This window comes from Aphelocoma coerulescens, chromosome 4 (genome assembly GCF_041296385.1).
Source record: "Aphelocoma coerulescens isolate FSJ_1873_10779 chromosome 4, UR_Acoe_1.0, whole genome shotgun sequence".
NCBI lineage: Eukaryota > Metazoa > Chordata > Aves > Passeriformes > Corvidae > Aphelocoma > Aphelocoma coerulescens.
In genome coordinates, this window is record NC_091017.1 from 3,865,224 (window position 1) to 3,887,737 (window position 22,514).

Genomic DNA, 22,514 nt, shown 5'->3' on the forward strand with positions numbered 1-22,514 from the left:
GCTATTTTTAATATTTTTTAATGTTCCTTTTGAGGTAGCATACCCACATCTTAATGGAGAAAGTTCCAGTAACAACTTGCAAATGCTACAAACTCCACTTTTGTATCAGTTACATTGGTATTTATCCTGATCTTTGGTGAACACCTCTGTTCAAAGCTGGAGCTTAAGGACAAATTTGTATGGCCTATTTACAACTGGATCTTAAAGCAAGCTTATCTTCTGTTATCTCTGCTCTTCTGTTGCATACACAGTGTGCTATGACATACTCTCGTGCATAATGGAGGATTCTTCTCTTTATGGTAAATTTACTGTGCTAGAAGTGGTCTTAATTGGCTCAGCACATGTGAAGAAGCTCGCAGTGAATTAGACTCCATTCTCCTCTCACCTAAACTGTCCCTGTTGTGTTTCTCTTATTCATGTTAAACCCTTCAAAGATGCCTTCCCTGAGCCACAAGCTGTGATGTGAGATTATTAAAGGGTCTTCACTTAATCCTGGTGTCTGGTCTTTGCGGGGGAGAAACAGCCAGTTTTCAAAGAGAGGTGTTAAACCTTAACATGTTCTGGCAGAAAGATCTATAGCCAAGTGGAGACAGGCTGTACTGATATTGATACAACATGCAGCTGTTTCAATAATCTATTCAGGATAGCTCCTGTTACTGCAAAATGGAGCTGGGACCAACTTTTCTTCTGGTCTCCAGGTTAGTTACATAATTTCTGTAAGCACTATGGGAGAGGGTATAGAACTCTGATGGGAGCAGTAGATAAATTAGACAAAGGGAAAAGTTCAAGCAGATAATTAAGGTCTTACCAAAACCTAGTAGCAAAACTAATCAAATTCATGTGCATGTGTGCCGCTAGGAATGAGTTTAAATAGCTGTATTCTAAGGCAGTCAAGGTGTTGGTGCAAAACAATAACCATTTAGCAGAATGAAAACAGACTTAATGAAGTTAAGTGATTTCCTTGAGGCTGTGCAGTGAAGTCAGTAGTTTTCAAGAAAACCAGGAACACTAGCTTTTAAAACCTTCTTCTGTCTACTCGGCCACCAGGGTGTAGAAATGTCACTTCTAGGAAGAACAGGATTTGGTTTAAATATAGCTCAGCTAATAGTTGAAATTGGTTGAAGAGTGGCGGATGTGAATGGATTTGCTCTTTGTGCCTTTGCTCGAAAGCTAAGTAATATTTTACATTTATTTTATTTTAGTGGCATAGAAAATTCCCCAAATACTCTCAAGTACTTTGGGAACTGCAACTCCAAAACATAGGTGGTCTTTTTTTGTGCCCTGCATTGCGTATTATTGAGCCATGCACAGAATGAATCTCTGCCAAATGGTGATCCATAGCCCAAACTAATCTCTGCAGAGCAGATGGGAGTTTGACAGGGGAAGAGACAAGCTGACAGCTTTTCCTCAAATAAGTCATACAGTGTGTTTCCAGTGCCAAGCTGGATTTGACATTTAATTAAAAATTTACCTCAGGAAAAAAAAAGAGACCAAAAAAACTCCACCTCCACAGCCCCCCAAAAACAACCTTTCACACGCACGCCCTGGTACAGATAGAGAATCTGTTTGGTCTTATTTAAACCAGAAACCTCAGTGCCCAGAAGGCCATCACTGGGAAGAGGGCAAACATTGAGATACTGTGTGGGGAATAGAGTCAGCTATCCTCAGCTTGGCTTGAGGATATAGTGGTGCCTAATAAGCAAAATGAATTACTACAAATCTTCAGCCTGAGCTACTATCGTTAGAATATAATATAGATGGTGTATATTCTGGTAGGTTTGAGTACAATTTTGTGTCTCTTTTTTGTGGGTTTGTGAAGTCAAGAATATTGAAGATATAAAAAGCTTAGTACCATTGCGGGAAATACTTGTAGTCACAAAGATGTTTCTGCATTTCAGTTTTCTGTCCAGGGCTGCCCCGTGATGCAAACCAAAGGCACCCATAGCTGGCTCTGGTATCCTTTTGATACCCCACAGATTTTTAGGTTATATTTCCTGTCCCTGAGCTGGTCCTGTGTTGCTCTCAGCTCTCCCCTGTTGCTGTTCTCTTCCTTGGCAGCAGCAGCTACTGGCACTCGGTTCCTTTCAGAAAACTTCTCACATTCCAAGGGGAGAAAGAAACACAGGAATGGGTGTTAGAAAAGGCATGAAATTGTAGGGAGGGTGCCCTGAATTCTCCCTGACAAAACACATTGATTTTCCTCGGCTTCTTTTTGGTTGCCTGCTTATGGGGAGAACCTGAAGGTGATGAATCCAATGATGGCTATATGAAAAAAACCCACAAATTAAGAAGCTTGATTTGTTCCCTCTGCAGTTTGGCCTGGCTTATTATAATAATACGGAGATTTTGTGCTATTTTCTGAGGGTCAGATTCTGTGTCAAAAACCCTGAGGATTGGGGAGGGTGGAGAAACACAACACAAAGGTGTGATCACCTAGATGATTCTAGGTGAGTTGGCACATAAATACATTATTAATTTTATTCTTTATATGTGTACCTCATACTTACTGCTCTGGAAAGGAAAGGTGGTTAGTTCATTGTCTAAAGGGTTTTTCAATGTGGATGACAGATATAGAGATGACAACACAAACTATCAAGCTCTGATTTGGAGGGGTTTTGGTGTTCATTTTTGGAATAATTCCATGTAACCTCCTCGCCATAGTAAGCTTAATAAAAGATAGGTCCATAATTTCTTATTACAGTGGTACTGTAAACTACTGAAGTCCTATACTAATTGCTTCAGTCTGGATTGGAATCTAGAACCAGTGGTTATTCTTATTTCATAAAGGGATTTAGTAACTTTGAGTAAGATTTTTAAAGGTGGTGAGGTAGGTGCTTAATAATGGTGAGGTTTTGTAAAGTGTTCAATGAAAGCTGCATCATTATTTCCTAATGGAAATATCTGGATTTATCTGACTGATATTTTTGGTGGCTTCTTAAAATCCTAGTAGCTGTTTATTGCTACTTTTAGACATGATGTTCTTTCAGATTTTTCCTGTGTGGCGCTTACCTGTCACTCAGGGATACCTTCAAAGTGTGGGAATGTCCGGGGTTCCTACTGACTTGGAAAGTCTGAGTAACTGAGCCCTTGGGCATCTCTGAGCACGACGTAGGTGTTCCTCTGGCTGGAGCCAAGCGGGGTTTGCTGCAGGGATGACTGAGTACTGCAGGGCAGGGATAGGCTCTGTACGGAGCACAGAGGGATCGTGGGCCTTGATGGGGAGGCAAACTGACCCCAGTGCTGACTGATCGCAGTGTTCCAGTGGGGGACTCAGGATCAGTCCCAGCATCTTCATTCTTCCTCTTGTGCATTGAGCCCAGATCCTGAGTTCAGGCCCCTGAGATTCCACCGGGGGATGGCAGTCCCAAAATGAGTTTGATTGGTGTGATGCTCCAAGGAATCAGAAACCTTCCCTGGCATTCTTTGCCTGGCTGCTTTTAACAGTCTTTGGAGTCCTCCCTAACTTAGACTCTTGGAAACGAGTTACACTTGTATTATTTGAGATAGCTGTTTCATGCATTAGTGCCAGATTTCAGCCATTTTGCTAATTGTCTTAGTAGAAAGAAGCTTTTTGAAAATACTGTTTCGACTTTTGTTTAATCCAGGATGATACCATTTCATACTAAGGAGGATTGCTACTGGTTCTGGGTTTGTTGTCTTAAAGGACTAGCTGTATTGACATTTAAAAAACCAACCAGCAGCAACAATAGCAACTAAAAATCTGTCATTTCTCTGGAGATTCAAGATGGAACAGTAATATAATGTACCCCTGTAGAACATTTAAGTCCCACTGACAATATATCATGGACTTTTTACAACACCTTGGACAAGAGCCAGTTAAGGCAGTTTTTACAGATAATTTTTTTCTCATTTTATTGAGTATTGAATTTAATTCCTGTGGAATTTTAATAATTTCAGGTACAGCAGGAAAAGATATTTGTATCCAAGTAAAGGATAGGTTGTCTACAATTCAGTGAGTCTTAGATTTATTAAAAGTTGAAATACTTTATAATGCTAGTAAAATTATATGGAAACATTATTTATTGGTGTAGGGTCGGAGACTGTGAACATATTGCTGCATGTTTGGCAAGCTAGAATATCACAGCCTGTGCCCAGAGTATGTGTATACTAGCATATAGACAATACCTTGAATTGCTTTTAAGGAAAGCAATTTTCTTGGAAATCTGAAAATTGCATAAAATGCATTGGTAGGGTCTTTCCTGTCTATTTCTAACACTTTAGTGTTCACTGATGCCTCTTGGTGTGATAGCAGTGGTTGAATCAGTGCTGGTCTATAGTCAAGGCTCTTCACTGGCCTAGGTGACTGTGTATCACAGCAGGATGTCACCAGGAAGGAAATTTCTACAACTGAAGAAGCACAGCTTCATTGTGTTTTGTCCAGTGTTTGTATTCTCTGTGAATTAGTTGAAATAAGTTCCTTTCATCCAAGCTTGTATGAGACTTTAATTGGTAGCTTTATTTGTAAAGCATTTAGAAGTTCTTGGTTTTTTTAATCTGTCCAAGAGACCATAGCAAGGAAGTGTTCACAAAGGACCTTGAAATTTCATATCAAAGACAGCAAGTCATTATCACTAAAAATGAAAATGAAAAGCAATACTGAAGTCATAAATAAAATAAGGACTGTCCTAAAATTCAGCAATAACCTCTCTCTCTTTGCATGCATGCTGTAAAGAATTGAAATTATGCAGTTCAGAGCATTTCTCTTATCTAAGCAGTAGGTAGGAAAAGTACATCTTCCCAAAACCAAATGATGCTTGGATAATTGACAGCATTAGTGCAACCTCATGTAAATAGAAGATGAAAGGTGAGAAGAAGGAAGCAAATACCAGAATTTTTATGACTTTATCACTTCTCCTTGAGAACCGGGAGACATAACACTCATAAAACATTAGACACCAAGAGTTCTAATGAACACATATATAGCATCATAAAGAGATGATATTTGCGTTAAAGGGGACTTTATCTGTTGCATAATTGCACCTCAGCTAATAAAGAAAGCTGAACATATGAGCTGCCAGCCTGACTCACTAAATCAGAGGGAGGTTATACTGCAGGAACCCAATAATCGTGCCACAGTTACGTTCTAATGGTGCCAGGATGTGGATCTGGCGGCAGCAGCAGCTGCTGAGATGGTGCAGCCTGGGGAGCCTGGCTTACAGTAAACTCTAGAGCTGTTCATCATCTTCAAGGAAGAGCAAAAGGAGTAGCAAAACAACTCAATAAGTAACAATTATCAATTCCTTCAATGCAATAATATAAAAATAATTACCTATTTACCAGCTAGCTTTACATGACAGTCACAAATTGAAGAGCCAGTGATGAATTCTTCTATGGAGGTGTGATCTGTATTGTGCAGTCCTGTTCTACAGTAATGCTGGAATTGCTACTCTTGGTTTTTCTGTTCTGGAGGAAAGCGGTTCTTGTTTGTGCTTAGAGATGACATCAGTGATGTGATGGGATTGTGCACCTCAGCAAACTGCACTGGCAGCCCCAAAATGTGAGACTGTGCAGTTGGCTGGAGTCAATAATGTGCAGGAAGTGGGCATTACTCACAATCCTGCCTGTAGAAAATGTCCGGGAGCCTCAGATACAGCACCATTTATCACACTGTAGAGTTTATAGCAGCCATGGCATCTGCTGAGCAACAGTGCCCATTCTGTGCACTTAGAACTGATACTTAAATATTAATTCTTAACAAGGCAGTAATTTGTGTCTGTCCGTAGCTGTAGCTGACCTAGAGTGTAGCAGCAAATGGACTCCCTGGTGTGAAGGACCACACTTGTATTCTGCTTGCCTTCTAGGGCTGTCTCTTTGTGTCCAGGTCATTTTTAAGATCTTATTTTACTTCATTCACATCTTTCTCAGGCCTTGGCATTGTCTCTGCTCAAATACATTGGTGATCTTGCCAATACATTGCAGGCTGTTAATCAGATTCCCCCTACTGTGACCTTGCAGTCTGCTTTTCTGAAGGAAAACCGCCAAAGATTATTTATTATTCAGTCACTTCCTTTACTGCTTACTTTGTCTTTGGGTCCTTCTCCTTTTCTTCTTCTCTTCCCTGTGTGTTTCCACACCTGGGCAAACTGATTAGTAAATCTTTCTACATTTGGAGCTTGTGACTTCACTTGGGATTTCAGAAGGGCAAATATTTTGCTGCCTCCTAAAATTTTTACTGGGGGTAGTTTAAAGTAAAAATTTTTCTTTGTGTTTATCTACTTTATCATGTGGTATTTGCATTATATCCTTGTGTTTTCCAGTTTCTCTTTCAAGTATGTATTTTGCTTTTCTATGGAGGTCTAGGCTGGACCTCACAAAGTTTAGGTTTAGAATGAGTGGAAACTGAAAAGGGATTTGTAGAAAAGCTTTGCTTTGCACTGAAAACATTCTTGGATTTGTTTTGGTTTCTCAAATGAACGTATTTATTTAAATAAGCAATATTCGAATCCTGGCATGCCATCATGCCAGGAGCTGTCTCTTTTCCTTGTTTTAATATTTAATGGATTCCGCCACTGACTTTCCATTTTCCGTGTTACAGTTTCTTGCCATGTGCCGAGCCTTCTCCCCAAAGGGACAATTCCCTTGATGTTATCAGAGATGTGAAAACCAACAGCGAGCTTCGCTCTCAGGGGCTAGTACAGGTTATTTTGTGGGTATATAGCTGTTTTCAATGGTTGCTTTGTGTTTGCCAAACCTAAAGCTTCCATGGGAAGAAAAAAGTGGAAAGTTCATTGACACTTCATATTATCTTTATACGCTTTTATTTTTAATAACTTTTTTAGAATTGAAGCTCAATATGGGCAGAGAAACCCAGCTTTACAAGCCGATGAACACCTGTAAAATTGGAAAAGTAAGAAAATTCCCTTGCGTTTTGCTGAGCAAAACGTTTGGGCCGTGCCCGCTCCCATGCGGTGGCAGCAGCGAGCAGCAGCTGCCCATTAACCATGGCTACCAGGCCGTAATTCAGATTTTACTTAAGGCTGCTATAAAGCTAACTGAAATCCCTCACACACACCTTGGAGTTGGAAGTATGGGGAAGAAATAAGGAGAGAACTATCCAAAAACTTTTTAAGCATTGCCATATGATCTGTTTTTTCCAACTAAAAGAAAAGTTGTATGAATGTGAACTGTGCCAAGAGTCCAAGTGCTACAAACAGCAGGTCTGATGTTAGTAAGTGTAACTGCACTAACAATACTGATATTTGGCTCTGACAGGTTTTCTCATTTCAATGCCATGTCATGATTTTTGAAATGGTGGGGGTTTTTCAACTCCTTTTTCCTCCCCTTTTTTATTTAACCCTTTCTATATTCCAGGAAACATTTACTACCCGGAATATGCATAAAATAGCAGGGAGGGGAAGAAGAGGTCAAGAGACAATATCTCTGTGCAAGTTCAATAACTCCTGCAGTTATTGCTTCCTTGGAATACCTCTACAGGTTTCACTATGCTTGGGATTTTAGTGCTTCAGGTTATTGTAGTTAGAAAAAAAGAAGGATCAGAGTTCTTTGTAGTCTTACCAGCAGGTGACCGAGCTGGGATGGGAGCTGGTCCTGTAAGCTCCAGGAGAGATCTGCCTTGTGATATCCTCACAGCAGGAAAAAGAGAGCTTTGGACGTATAAAGTTTTGTTCTATTTGTGAACTTCTCTGAGTTGTTTTCAAGTAATTTTGAAAGAGATTCTGTACCAAATGCTTAGAAAACACAAGAACAGCAAAAAGGTATTCTTTCCATGTGGTCTTGTTCCTTTGCAGAAAGACTATATTTGAAGCTCGCTGTTCTCGCATTCCAAAAGGACGTGGTAGGGATCACATTGGGATGACTTGCTGGGTTTGGTTAGAGAAATGGCAGAATCCGGGCAAAGGATCCACGTCCAGTACTACTGGCTGGCATGTGAGGACCTCTATCGGTGGGACACCACTGTCACTGGTTGTATCCGAATAAAGAAGGGAAAGCTGATGATAGCAAAGAGGATTTAATGTTTTGGTTATCAAGGCGCACATTAAAATTGGGTATTGGGCAGCTTCACTCTTTCTACCTGTCCCAAAGGACTTCCAGGTCAATCATGGTTGTTTGTAAATAATATTCTTTCTTGAGGAACATTGTAGACCCAAATCTACCTTTGCTGTTACTTGGTTCACACTGATTTGAGGATAAATTGAGTAAGCACAGGAAACAGTCCTTCAAATGATTTTTTTTTTCTTTTAGTAGTATTATATACGACTGTGGAATAGAGAGATAAGTGTGAATGGAAACATGCAAAGCTCACACAGGAAGCTACTCAGGTAAATAACTCCACAGTAAATGTATTTGCTGGATTATCTCTCTGTTGGAGTTCAATTAATCACTGAAGAGCCTCTGATATGTGTTGTCTTCATAACAGACTCACTGAAGCGCTTCTCGTTGTTTTGTAGTGCTAACTTTGTATGCCCAGGGGATGTTATTTTTTTAACCTGGCAGAAAAAGGTATCTGTTTGCTCTTAGTATAGTTCAAATACAACAGGACCTGAATTTTGTTTGATTTTTTTCTTTACTTTGTGTTTTTTTGCCAGTAGCATAAGAAATAAGCAATTGAAATTTTGTACTTCATATTTATGGCTGTATTCTCTCCTAAAATAAAATGAAAATAAGTACTTTCTGCCTCATATCCCATACTGTGATAGTTTACTGCATAACCACTGAGGTGTTTTAGTTTCAGATGATGTGCTTCTTAAAGAGGAATTTGTTGTTAGGTCTGTAACATTCCAGAGATATTTCCAAGGCATTGATTCAGTGGAGGATGCATCATGTAATGTGTAAAACAACCTTGAAAATGAAAATCTAGCTCTGATGGCAAAGTTCTGTGACTGTCATAGGACCATTCTACATCTCTTAAGAGTTGTTTCCAGACAGCTTGTCCAGGTCTTTGCCAGGCTTTCCAACCTCTGAGGTCTGGGTAAATTGCTAGAAAGAAAGCAATTAAGAAAACATTAAATGGAAGATAGTAACTTTGATGCAGCATTTGTTTCTCTGTGCAGACATTGTGGGCAGTGTTTGTAGTGTATTTCCTCCTACTGAAAAAAAACCAAAACCCCAGACTAAAACCTAGGGACTTTTCTGCCTAAAAGATAGTTTTAGTTGCTTGCAATTCTACCACGCAAGTCAGTTGGTTTTAAATTTTTTCCTTTTAAGCTTTAGTTCAAGCCTTTCTGTCTTGCTCTGCCCCTTGCCCACGTGTACCTGTGTTGAGGTTAGTTAAGTAATTAACTCCTGCTGAGTGTTTTTACAGCTGGATATGGCCCCTAGGTAACTTCCTCTCCAATCACCTTCAGCAATATTAATTTTGTACAGCACCATGCAAGAAGTAGGCAGTCACCTCTAGGAATACAAGAGCAGAAGTAGCTCTCTGCTTCAGTGCAGTTACATTGGGTCTGTTCAGCAACTTCCCTGGTTCTCACTGTGCTGTCACAATCACAGGAGAAGTGGGAGAACTACAGGCAGACATCCTACCCTTGTGGCTACCAGGTTTTTAGGCGATAAAAGGGAAGACACAGGGTGCTTCATGCATACTCTGTAGCCTGCAAATAGGAGAAATCCAAAGTGCCAAGCTGACAATTTATACTTTGCAAAGTGAAAGAAAAAGAAAAGCTGTGTCGCTCCGGGAGGTTCCCTCTTGTCTTCTGAGAGTGCCAGCACGGCACGAGAGAGGCATTAGGAAAATGTTTTTAATACAATGCGTGTATGGTGTGACAAACATGGACTCGTGAGGAGAGGCTTTGCTTAACTACCCTTCTTGACACCAGCTGTGTAACAGGAATTAGTCCTCAAATCTTTTCAAAGAGTAGAGTTGCCGAGACCCTTACTGAGCCCCAACCCATTCTTTTTGGAGGAGAGTAGAATAAGGAAGGATTTCAAATTCTGCTTGGTTTGGGGGACAAACTGCAGTGCCAGTTGATGTCGGCAGTTGTGCTGTGCGCTGTCTATTTTCCCAGTTAAAGCATACTAAACAAACTGAGTCATGGTAATGAAAATACACACCTAGATGGTCCTCTTTTTTTCTCTTTTTCCCTCTTTTCTCCCTTGACATGATTTAAAATGAAAATCATGAGACTGGAATCTAATACTGTGTTGTGACTCCGAAGTAACTGCATTTGTATCAATGCAGTTACTCCATACTGAACACGGGTAATAAGGGAGAGTAAAGTCTGACTCTAGGCCCATTATGGGGGGTTGATTGTTGCTTCATTTCTTGTTCAGGAACATTGGGAAAGAAATGGAAGTTTGCATTCAAGGACTGTAACCTCCCAAAGCCCTTCATTAGCACTATAGAAAGCTCCTATCTCTGTAGTCGACCTGTAACAGTCTGTAAGGGTTTGCAGCTATGACTGTTGTGGCTTATTAGTGCAAGTTTGATTTTGCCCTGAGATAAAGCAGAGAACATAACCAAGGAATGCTGGCATCTAAGTAGGGAGACTGCTAGAGAGAGAGAGACTGCAGAACTGCTTCGATCCTTCCTTCTTTCCTTAGGTGAAAATACGCTTCTCTAAGAAATCAAACTGATAGCACTGAGAGAAGTCACCATATATGGCTGGTTTTGTACAATTGGTAATGGTTTCTAGAGGTCAGATGCATTTGTGAGTAGAAAAGAATAGCTTTGTTCTTAGCTCTACCAGTGAAAAAATGTGGGGTTGATCTATCAAATTCAAATGGATTTCATATATATCACTGTAGCTCGGGTGCTCTATCAAGCTGGAAAATTCCCTAGAATTGTCAGCCTGCTTTTGCTTAACTGTGTAAGCATTTATGTCTGCTAACATGGCCATTTAACTAGAGGTAAAAGCTGTTCAGTTCTTGTTCTTTTCACAGCCAGTGAGGATTTGAACTGCCCCATGACCATCTCTAGCCACTACAGACCTAAGGAGACAAACGTAAGTGGCTCAGGTAGGCACAGGTGGCTAAATGCAGATGGGATGGCTCCTGTATGCTTTGCCGTGCTGGTGAATGAATAAGCCAGACACAAAAATATTTGTATGTGAGAGATCTGATGAGGCTTTGTTTGGATGAGGAAGAGAGCTGTATGACTGCAATTCTTGCTTTTGTTCATACTTCTGCTCAGTGAGGGGTCCTCAGAGTCCTGGACTGTGTCCTCAAGATCCCAGTGCTTAAATGTCCAAACACTGGCCTTCATTGTCCTTGTCTGTAATTTACTGACAAATTGGTACCATGGTTCCAGCTTTTTCCTTGGTGTCTTTTTACTTTGAAAAAAGTCACCTGTGTTTTACCTGTGACACTTGGTGCTAGTATAGTCAGTCATGGTTTCACATCACGTTTTGTGAACTGAAATTACAGAGGACAGCCTCAAATCTCTGTTGATGAGCAAATTAGTTCTGAGGTGCACCGCTGGCAAGGCCAGACTTTTTTCAGATGCTGCACTGCTTAGTTATTCAGAGTGGAGAAAAAGTTTTGCATGTTGCCTAAGGCAGCCTACAGACCAAGTGTGTGATGTAACTCATCCATGAGAGCCAACAGCTCTAAATTCTGTAGCTTTGACTAATTATTCAATCTGTGTCATTGTGAATAGACTATTTCTGTTGAGGTGAGAAATAAAAAACAGCTTTCAGGGTAGGATTTCTGTTGGCTTCATAGGGAGTTGCGTGACTAAACACTAATTGAGGTTCTGAGGTTTAGTGCTCATTTCCCAACAAACTCTTTTGAAATTTCAGCTTTGGAATTTAAAGCTTCTGTGCTGGTTTGAAAAGCTCATCTGCATTTGTAATACAGAAAAGTATGGGGTTTTTTTTTTACTTTCAAATTAATACTTTTCAGTTTCTGGCTACTCATCATAATTTCCTTTACACAGGCTTGTGCTCTCACTGGAAAAGCGATATTTGACAGAAACTTTGTGTTTGTGTCCAGAATTCTCCCTGAAAAGTAAAATGTGAGTCTGACTTTGCTCTGACCAGCCTCTGGGCTGGTCAGCTCACTCATAGGAGGCAACTCAGAGCCAGCTCACATGAGAGACCTGGGCTGAGGTTTAGGTGTACCCAGATTACAGGACTTTCTTTGCCACTTCAGGACCACAACATTGGCAACAGAAATGGCTGTGAACATTCCAGGCTCTGATCCAGGAATTTTCTTTAGGGTTGTTAAAAGTGGCAGCAATGACAACGAAAAATAGACAAACATAGACCTAAGTCTGTTTGTGCTTTTACCAGTAGATACCTAAGAGACGCAAATAAATAATCCATCATTTTATTCAAGTTTTTTTTAAAAATCAACCTAAAATGATAGAAACTGATCTCAATAAACTGGAAGTTATCAGTGCTTTTGCTATGGAAATGGGATACTGTCCTGCTGTAAAGACTCAGAAAGGGGGAAGGTCACTGTGAAGCTATCCAGGTACTGCACAAAGTGTCCTCTGGTTTCTTGGTGTATAGTGTTTGTCTCTACTATTCCTTCTTGATGTGGTAGAGCTGAAGCTTGTAGAAAAACACATTTCTGGTGTGACTTCATAGAATCACACCAGATTCGTGAAATTCATGTGACTTCATAGAACAGTTTCGTTTGGAAGGGACCTTAAAGCTCATGTTATTCCAGCCCCCTGCTGTGGGCAGGGACACCTTCCCCTAGACCAGGTTGCTGAGAGCCCCATCCAACCTGCCCTTGGCCATTTCCAGGGATGGGGCAGTCCCAGCTTCTCTGGGCACCCTGTGCTGGGGCCTCACCCTCCTCACAGGGAACAATTCTTCCTAATGTCTAATCTAACACTTGCCTCTCTGTCAGTTTGAAGCCATTCCCCGTTGTCCAGTCACTACATTTAATTTCAGTTGGGTGAACCATAAACTACGTGAAGAGGTATTTTCCATGTTCTAATATTCCCTTGTGTTCCTCACATAACTTTTGAAAGTATTGAGGAACAGTATAAGCAGGAAAGGGAGTGCTGACTCTATTCTGAAAGGCAGGAGAAATGAATATTTTTTTTCTTTCTGAAGTGAAGGCATATAATTTTGTATATCAAAAGCTGCTGAACTAGGTTTATTTTTATTATGTATTTATCTTCTGAAATCTTAAAACTTCCTAGGAAAATGTCAGTTTATCAAATTCAATTATGCAACCTTCAGACTTAGTAAAACGTTACACTTTTCTACTTCCCACATGCTTTCTATATTTAAGAAGAGCCTTTTTTGCAGTACTAGCCTTGACAGAGATAATTGGGAAAGCAGTTTGCTTTCTTCCTACCTCCCTAGTCTGTTTTTTTACTTTTTAAACTTGTTCCTCACTCCAAGACAGAACACCTCCATCGTGAGAATGCTTTACTGGTCACAAGAGTTTCCTGCATGAGCAATTGTTTAGGAGTGTTTTGAGTCTAGTCTGTGTAATTCATTACCATTCCAATGCCAGGTTGGTTTTAATGGCTCATTTTAAGACATTCCAACAGCAGTGATAAATAACGAGGAGGCGTCTCAGCAGAGCGTGTTTTCATTTGTAAGGATTTTATTTTTCAGTGTTTTATACTTGCTTTAGTCAACTTGTCTCGCAGCATGAGGCTGTGCTCTTCATTTTAAGTTACGTTGTAGCTCTGCATGCCGGGGAAGTGTTTGGCATTGTGAGAAGCACTGTGGATGACTAATTATGACATGGCGTGGCACCTGCTGCAGGTGTTTGGACAGGTTTGAACACTTGCAGCTTTTATGCTTTGTGATTCAAATGGGATGGCACTTCATGAAAGGGTTTGATCTAAAATGTCTGCATGTTGCTGATTTGCTGTGAGGAATGTCTTTCCAGCATTATGTCAGTTACAAAGAGAGGTTTTACTTTGTTTTGTTCCCATAAAAGCTAATGAAGTTATAACTAATTGATATTTTTATACTTAAGTATAGACTTTGGCAACTAATTTTTCCTTTTCCCTTCAGAAGGGGTTATTGCTATCAGTAGGATTGTAGGATTGGACATGGCATAAATGTTTGGATTAAGTAGCTCCTTGAGAAAATACGGCTGCAGATTTTGCAGGGCTTTCCATTTTTATCTTTCCATATTAAAAATATACCTCTGTATTTTATTTTTCACATACTACTTCTAAGTATGTTTAGAGCAGCATACTTCAGCATGGTACCTCCTAGAGTATTTGGAGAATTTTATGGTTCCATTGTAGTAAATGAAAATCTTGCTCTTGACTTCAGATGGGGACCATGCCCCAGGGAAATTGTTTCTTTTTTTCCTTGTTTTTGTTTTTTGGTTTGTTTGTTTGTTAAGATGAAGGGGAGTAATAAATGCCTTTATCCAGGAGAATCCTGTCAGGAAATCTGAACTGTGATTAGCAAGTATTTAGGACTGAACTTTCATGACAGTAGAAAATGACTTAAATCGTTCCTTCATGTATATAAGTGACATGTAATACTGAAGAATATTACATATCTGACATTGCCTTTTCCTCCTCTGAACTCATAAGTGGACAAAGGCCTTTCCAAAGCATCACAGGGTTGTAAAAAGGCCAGATCATGGCAGTGGTGGAGACCAAGGTGGCAATGGCTGGAAACCCCAAAAGGCATTTTTAACTTCTGGTTCCTTTGGCCCTCCCAGCAGCTGTAATCCTGCGCTAGAGAGGATGGTCACAGCAGGCCAGCTCAGTGGCTGTGGAGTCTTTCCTTAATATGAAAGGAATATGGAAAAGGAGGACATATATTAATCCTTTCCTTCTCCAGAGGTTAAGTTAATAACTCTATGGCAGCAAAAGGAGCTCGTGTCAGACCAGAATTCACAGCTGGGTGCATTTCGTACTTTAACTGGTGAATATGAAATGTGCTCTCAGTTCTTCGGAGCAGGGCCAAGCTGAGCTCTAGTTCAGATCTCCTCTCCTTTGGGTTACCTGCCTTAGTCACTGTGCTGCAATGTCAAGTTCACCTGTGTTCTCACATATTGCTTCAATTAAGGATTCCTTTTAAAAAGAGACCAGAAAAGCCTTTCTTGCAGCACAAGTGTGGACAGCATCTCCCCAAGGACAAGACAATTTACATCTGAGTGTAGGGAGCGATCAGTTAAGACATCCTAATTTCAATGCTTTTGGATTAAAGAGAGCAGTTTCTACATCCCCTACAGATGCTTTATGCACTGTGCAAAGGGAGTGCTCAAGGGCTGTGCTTTGTATTTGAGTGTGTTTGCAGGTTTGAAGAGTATCTGCATGTTTGATTGGACTTAGAGGAAGACAAGCAGGTGGGCATCTGTTTTGATGGTCTGTCAGACTACTCAGCTCCATGAAGATGGCATCAGTTCTAGGTATGGCACAGAAATTACAAATTTAGTCACACAGAAGAAAACTTAGGGACTGCTAAAAACATTGACCTGGAGAGGATTGATGATGGTTGGAGATTTACCTGCTGGGATATTGATGCTTTATTCCATTTTAGTTTCCTTTCAGCAATTTCATCTTTTTGTAGATCTGGGTCTGAGATATCAAAGTAATTGAATAAATGCCAGAATGTTGGTTTTTAAAGTCTAAGTTATTTTTCCATTGGCACATTTTCAGAAATCTATTCAAAGTGAAAAACCTGTCTTTGATGTAATCATCTGCAACAAAGTAGTAGGTTAAGGTATGTTCAGACATCATTAGTCCTTTGACAGTCATTTAAGATGCTTATCCTACAGAAAACATTGTTAACAGTTTTCATGAGAATATGTTGGATTTTTACAAGCCTTTGTGAAGCAGCATTTTAATAACTTGGTAATTAGTTCTGTAATTATTAGGCAATGAATAGAAGTGTGTTTAGTGAAGCTGGGCCCCACACTGGAACTTCCCCTGAAAAAAGAAGCATAGAACCTTCAAAAATCAATGGCACACATTTTCTGTGGCCACTTAGTGAACTGTGTGTTATTGTCATATATACTGGATTATTAATATTTACTGTTTTTCTAGAAATCAGCAGGACTTAAAATCAAGCATTTTGACCATCCCACATGAAATATGTCAAGTTTCACTTCCAGCTTTGATGATACCTGGTATTTCAGGGTCTCATTTTCCACCCTGGTTGCTGGGCACAGGGCATGCAGACCAGGACATTCCATGGGATCAGATTGCGTGTCTGAGTCAGAGTCCACGAAGCTTTTGACCAATCCCATCCAGAGAGAGTTTCCAGCAGCACCTAATGCAGTTGGGCTCCAATTCATAGATGTTAAATGGCTACATCACTGCATGAGTCATGAATTTGGGATGAATATTAGGTCCCCATCTGTTTCATTATGTAGTGGTTCAATGTAATGTACCTCCCACTTTGAAGTCAGTATAATCTCCTTGTAACCAAATGCAAGTTGGCTCTGGTTTCTGTTAAATTTTAGAAGATGCCCCATCTCTCAACCTTTCTTTCACTGAAAGGCCACATCAAGAGTTTGCTTGTTTAGTTTTTTTCTTAAAAGAAAAGCAAGTCTTTCAAGTGTGGAGGAAAGTGAAACTGTTTTGAAGAGCCGACTGACACTGTAAAATCTCTGCTCAGATTGTAAACTTTTCTCATTTTGCTGAATACAAAATAGGGGAAAAAAGCTCCAAGAGGCATGGAAAAACATATTCTAGGCAGAGTGGTACCATTTTCATTTTTCATTAAACCTAGCCCTTCATTTTATTCTTAATAAATTCTATCTAGAATTATGCTGTATTCAATTATGCATTTCAGCTTCAGGCTAATGAAAATCTAACATTTGTGATTGTATCAAATTAGCCCTGAAGACTGAGAAAGTATTTAGTAATCTATGCAGCTTGGCCTATACTAAGTGCTGATTGATTTAATATATGAATACATTTTATAAACTGAATAAAATAGCAAGTGAAAACCTAAAATACAGGAATAATATATTGTCATAGATTGTGTATATTATAATTACAGTTTGTGCTTTTATGGAAATGTATGTGGACTCTAAACATTTAGAAATAATCTGGAGTTCTAGCTTTCACCACTTCTGCCATCATTTTGTTCAACTCGTGATTCAGTTTCCTCCTCCTGTAGTTTGTCTGTCAAGTTTCTGTCACATGGAGCACGTTGATGCTGTTGGGGCAGCTGCATCCAGCAAACTTCTCTGTGTGTGATTTGTGGTTTTTCTTCTCACAGGCATTTCTAGTTTGCCTAATGTTCTGTTTGTTATCATGAATTTTATCACTTGGATAAAACAATTATAAGAAGAGTAACAGAGGACAAAGATGGTGACTTTAAAATAACTTTAAAGTATTTTGGGGTACATTAACTCAAGCTGGCTTTCAGCTATGTAAATTTCTTTCTCTTATTAAGGAGTGTGTCCAAGCTGCCTCTGAAACCCAGAGCATTTACTGAAAAGAATTTGGAGGAAACAGTTTAGGGTCCAACCAGGCTGACAGTGATCAAAAATTAAGGATGAGGACCTGAAGAGTCAAGTCTAGGTTTGAGTAACTGGATAATTCAGACAGGTACCATGGTAAATTTGGGAACACTTGGTTTTTGTGCCTCAACAACAGAATAAGGTTGTGCAGAATCATCAGCACAGATTTGCTGATCAGAAATCACATCAAAGGAATCTAGTTTCTTCTTTAGATCAAAAAGGCAGCAGATCAGATAAACAGGAAGAAGGAAATATGTTTTGAGCTAGGAAGCTTACTGAAATTTCATAAACAAAGAGTTGAATTTTCTAGTCTTGGAACTAAATGAACCTCTCATTCTCAATCCAGTTCTATTCATCAGTTTCTTTGAAAATGTCAAATGCCATAATGGGAAAAACAAGTGGGGGTCCTTCAAAGGGGACAGTTAGATTTTTGGTGCCCCTTGGAGTATGACAAGAAGTATTTAGGAGAGTTAGGGAAAATGGCTGAATATAACTATAATGAAGCATATATATATAATTAATCTTGTCTTAGAGCTTCCAGCCACACATTTCCATGATTCTATCACCAATATTTAAAGCTCTAACACGCCTCTATTACTGCCTATCCGAAACCTTGCAATATGTTAACTAAAAATAGTTCCGTATCCTTCTCCATTAGAATTTGTAAGCACAGTTTTCCTAGCCTGCAGCAATGTAGACCAAAGCATTCTTCACAAACAGCACTATTAAACTACTCTGTGTAGCACACAAAGATGTATTAAAACAAATACAGCGTATCGTTGTCTGTCTGGATGAGGCATTGAAGGAAAAGGAATGCCCTAAGCAACATAGCCCTTCTTCAATCCCATTCAGTCCAAAAAAAAACCTCAGAGAGGAGAAACTGCTCTTGCACATAAATACATTTGAAACTTTTCTAAATAGAATCTTTATGCAGAGAGCTGAAATGAAAGCCAGGCCATAAAAAGGCTTTTCCAAGAGCAATCTCCTGAACGTCACAGCATATTAGAGAAATTTTAAAAGTCACCAAACCTAAGTTCAGGCCCTGGCATCTTGGAGTCTTAAAATGTATTACTTCTTTTTGGTGGGAAAAGGGAGGAGGAAGTATTTCTTGTACTGGGCTTGCTTTTCAGAACCCTCAACCATAATCCGTGTTTATAAGGCTTCAATCAGATTTCAAAATGGGATCTGAACTGTAGCGCAGTTCTTGCTGCTCGAGGCACGAGCTCTGGCGAGCCCCCGGTCAGAGAGGGCCCAGCTGCGTTCTTCTGTGCGTCACTGAAGCGACTTCGGCATCAGGAAAGGGCTGCTGGCTGAGTTAGCTGCCTGGCTTCTTTGCAGAGGGAACACGGCAGGAGCCGATGGGATCGGCTCACGTCAGCTCGGAGACAAAGGAAGAGAGAGGCTGTTCTGGTCTGCCTCCTAACAGGTTTATTGTTAGAAGTTTCGCAACCCGAACAAGCTCGGAAGGGATGGAATGTGATGGGATTTTCCCCGAGGGTTGTCCTCAGTTTTATAGGGAATTTGAAAACCGCGGTGAAAGGAGAAAACAACCAATGAGTTACAAGCCAGGGGGAGGATACAATTCAACAAGAACCACTGGGGGAAACCGAGAGGAGGGAGTTATAACACAGAACCAGTGAACAGCCGAGTAACCGAGAATTTTCCCGAACCAGGGGAGGCGGCTTGTACCCGGGCACTGCCCGGGGGGGTGCGGCTTAAGCTTCTGAGCCACCCATCGACCCACCCTTTGAGTCTGCCTCTTTGGGAAACTCGGTCCAGGAGAGGGGCTGGGATTGATTGGCATCTCGCTGCCCCAGCCCCGCAAGTGGGCTGGGTCACCGCAACAGAACTGTCCTTTGGGTCACAGCTTAAGACAGAGCAATATATTAATTTAATAGCATAGCTTAGTAAGGAGAGAACCCCAGAATTCTAGCAGACATGAAATCAGGTAGTGGGGAGCATCTTATACAGACACAAACTCTGTGTGGAAAAGAAACCGGGTTTTTTGCTGCTTTTTTCCCTTGATTTCAAAAGTGCTGAACCAGACAATACCCATACAGCAGTCCTTGCAAAGCGTTTCCGTCTCCCAGCAAAACACAAAGCAGGATCACCTTGTAAAACAGAACAGCAATTTCCTACTAAGTCCTTATTCACTTGGAATTAAACTTTGGCTCCAAGTGAGAATGCCAGTATGAAGCCTGTATTAATCTTAAAACCAGTCAGATAGGAGTTCAGTAGAGCCAGAAGATATTCATGGTGTTCTGCTACCCCTGCGTGTTTGAGAGGGAGTGTCCAGAACAACCTGCTCACCAGTTCCCAGGAGCTAAACCAAAGCTTTACCTTGCTTGTACTCTTAGGCAATTTTGGTTACAGCAATGCTATTGCCCCTTTATATTGGATATATGGAAAGAACTTGCTGCATAACATTAATCGGTTATTAGAATTAAGTGTTTAAAAACAAACGTAATTGGGTACTTCATGGGGAAAAATGCATGTACAATTTGTAGTGTCTAAATACTGCAGCAGACAGTTGGAGTATTTGGAAAACTTAGTAGAGCTACTCTAAATTAAGACTGGGACAGTGAACCAAGAACCAGTCAGCTGATCCAAAGAAGTGAGAGCTCTAGGGGTTTTTTGCATAGAAAAGGCAAACAATGTTGGTATATGCCACATGGAGTTTGGCTAATCATCATCCTAAATCCAAAACACAGCACTGCACCAGCTACTAGGAAGAAAATTAACTTTATCCCAGCCAAAATCAGGCCAAGTAGTCAAAATTCAAGTAGTGCTTATCAAGCCTGAAAAAGCACACAAGTCCTTCAGCATTTGCTTTTATCCATTCTTCATGTAGAAAATGTCAAGTGCCCCTTGAAATGGAGATGAAGTTTGAAACACCCAAACAATGTTCAGTTTTCTCCTAACTGTAGATCAGCCAGTAGGGAATTACAATGTTTTGGAGTTATGACAAGACTGTATCCTCCAGGCAGAGTGTCCACGGAACTCCCACCTGAAGTACAGTTTATGAAAAACCTAAATCAAGACTAGGGACTGAGAGAACTTTCAGCAGCTCAAATACAATCCAGTGCAGAATGTAGTGTTTGCAGTTTCTGGGAGAAACAACAGCCTGTGTAGCTCTCTTCCCTTTACTACAGAGCATCTTCAACATACTGGTAGCATTATATTGAGTTTGGTTATTTCTGACTCTAGAATAACATGTTAACCTTTTCATTATTTGTGTTGTGGCATCCTGCAGATGGGCAAGAGTGATGTCCATTGTCTTGCTCTTTCCATTTTAAGAAGTGAGTCAAAATGAAGTGGCATGTCTGCCATGTATTTCTAGAGCCAGGGATGTGCATCACGCTGCTGTTCTGCCTCCCCTCCCCTGGTTGTACAGGATTTGCCACCTGCAAGGTGTAGCAAATGCGATGTGTGCAGACACACACCTCCCACACCTCCCACACCTCCCACCTTTACCCAGTGTGGAAGAGTAGCTGCAATGATGGCATGTGGTGAAGGAGTCCTGTGAGCTGTACTGCTTTACTCCCAGCCCCTGTGCTTTTCCAGGAGGCAAAACATCCAGTCCATGTTGGCTTACTCGGTGCTGCTGTTTGCTGATTGGGTTAGTTAAGCTAATTAAATTATTTGTAACACAATTAAACCTATGCCTGCTACAGTTTTACTATTGGGCTTGTCCACAGACCATTTCTTCAGAGTTACTGAAGTATTTACAAGCATCATCTACACTGACTTGTCATGAGCTTTCAGTTCCTAAGGGTCTCGGTCGCTGTTGGGTTTCAGGTTTATGGACAGATGTTGGTATGGAGGAGGAGTGGAGGAAAAGTAAAATGTGTTGCTATATGTGTATAGAAAAGGGCAAGGCACTAAAATTCCATGTGGCATATTTCCGTGATCTCGGAGATGCACAGTTAGCAGCATCAATAGGAAAATTCCTGCTGCACCTCTAAAGCTGACTTCTTGAGGGCTGACTTCATCTCTTATGTGGCACATGTTAGGGAATACTGATGCCCCCGTGTTTGTTAAATGTCCACAGTGTTTTAGTTTGTTTGCGTTTATAATTAAAACTTCTGTTCCTTAGTATTCATCTGATGCCCGGAAAAATTAGCAGCCTGCCGATGCATTTCTGCTGAAAAAAACATACTGGTGAGGTTTTCTGGACTTTACAGAACTTGGACAGAATCAGATTAATTCATAACTATTTTCATTTTGGCTTTTGGTTCATGTTTTCTTAATTTTAGATGATAATTGGTGTATGCCAGGTCCTGCACCTTGTTGTTCCTTAGAAAGCCTTTGAACTGTTGATCAACAGGTTTTGTTGTATAGAGAACACTTAATTCTGTTACATTAATTTTGCTAGAAAATACATTTGGTTGAATGAGAGAGAATAAATTTTTAGGACTTAAAGGATGGAAATAAATTTTCATGAGATTCCTCTTCAAATCTCATGACTTCATGAGTGTTTACCTTACTTTTTATATCACTTTGACTCAGGTTAATCTGTTTTGTTTAATTCATTGATGAAAGCAGAAATAAACTGACAAGAAATGAAATCAGTGGAAAAGTTAGATCCAGAATGAAAAAAACATTAACCAAAAATCTGCCAAAGGTGAAAACCCTTGGGCTCTAGGCAAGTGGTGCTGTGGTTTCTAGAGAGGCAGAGAAGGTGCTGCTCGTATCCTCAAAAGTAGGAAGTGAGATCAGTTAGGCTACCTCAGGGGTGGATTAGAGAGCCCTCATGTGAAAAAGGGTTTGAGGTTTACTGATCTAAGGAAGCTGCTAAGCTTTGGATTTTTCTTACCTCAATACACGAAAAATAACCTGTAGTGGCTTTTCCTGTCAAGTGCTCCCATTCTCTAGTCCATATCCTACTCTGTGCCTTCCATTGTGTTACTGAATTGGGCCTCCAGCTTACCAGCACTTCAGAGTAAAGGCTTGTCATCTGTTTGATCCAGTCCTCCTGCTACCAACTGTGGTAACATTCCATATTACTCACAGTAGTAAACAATAGCTTTGTGGAAATCAAAAACTTAGAAGGAGTAGTCACAGCAAGGAAAGAACTTGATTTAATAAATGAAAACTGCTGCACCAAAATAGATCAGACTGGCTCAAAGGTTCGAAACATTTCTTTCCCCTAAGGCAGTAATTCGTAAGTAAGGAAAACAAGC

The 22,514-nt window shown here is 40.3% G+C and overlaps 1 protein-coding gene across 14 annotated transcripts in view; it reads left to right on the forward strand.

Annotated features, from left to right (window-relative positions):
• Positions 1 to 22,514, forward strand: part of LOC138109326 (bifunctional heparan sulfate N-deacetylase/N-sulfotransferase 3) — a 260,842-nt gene that overhangs the window by 82,681 nt on the left and 155,647 nt on the right. For 7 of the 14 annotated variants that reach the window (XR_011150408.1, XR_011150407.1, XM_069012538.1 and 4 more), the window contains 2 exons: positions 10,861 to 10,922; positions 11,855 to 11,932. The exons of 4 other annotated variants lie outside the window; for them this stretch is intronic. The gene's annotated coding sequence lies outside the window, so the exon portion shown is untranslated. Of the gene's footprint in view, positions 1 to 10,860; positions 10,936 to 11,854; positions 11,933 to 22,514 lie in introns of all 14 variants that reach the window. 3 more of the 14 variants (XM_069012534.1, XM_069012539.1, XM_069012543.1) reach the window with 2 other exon arrangements.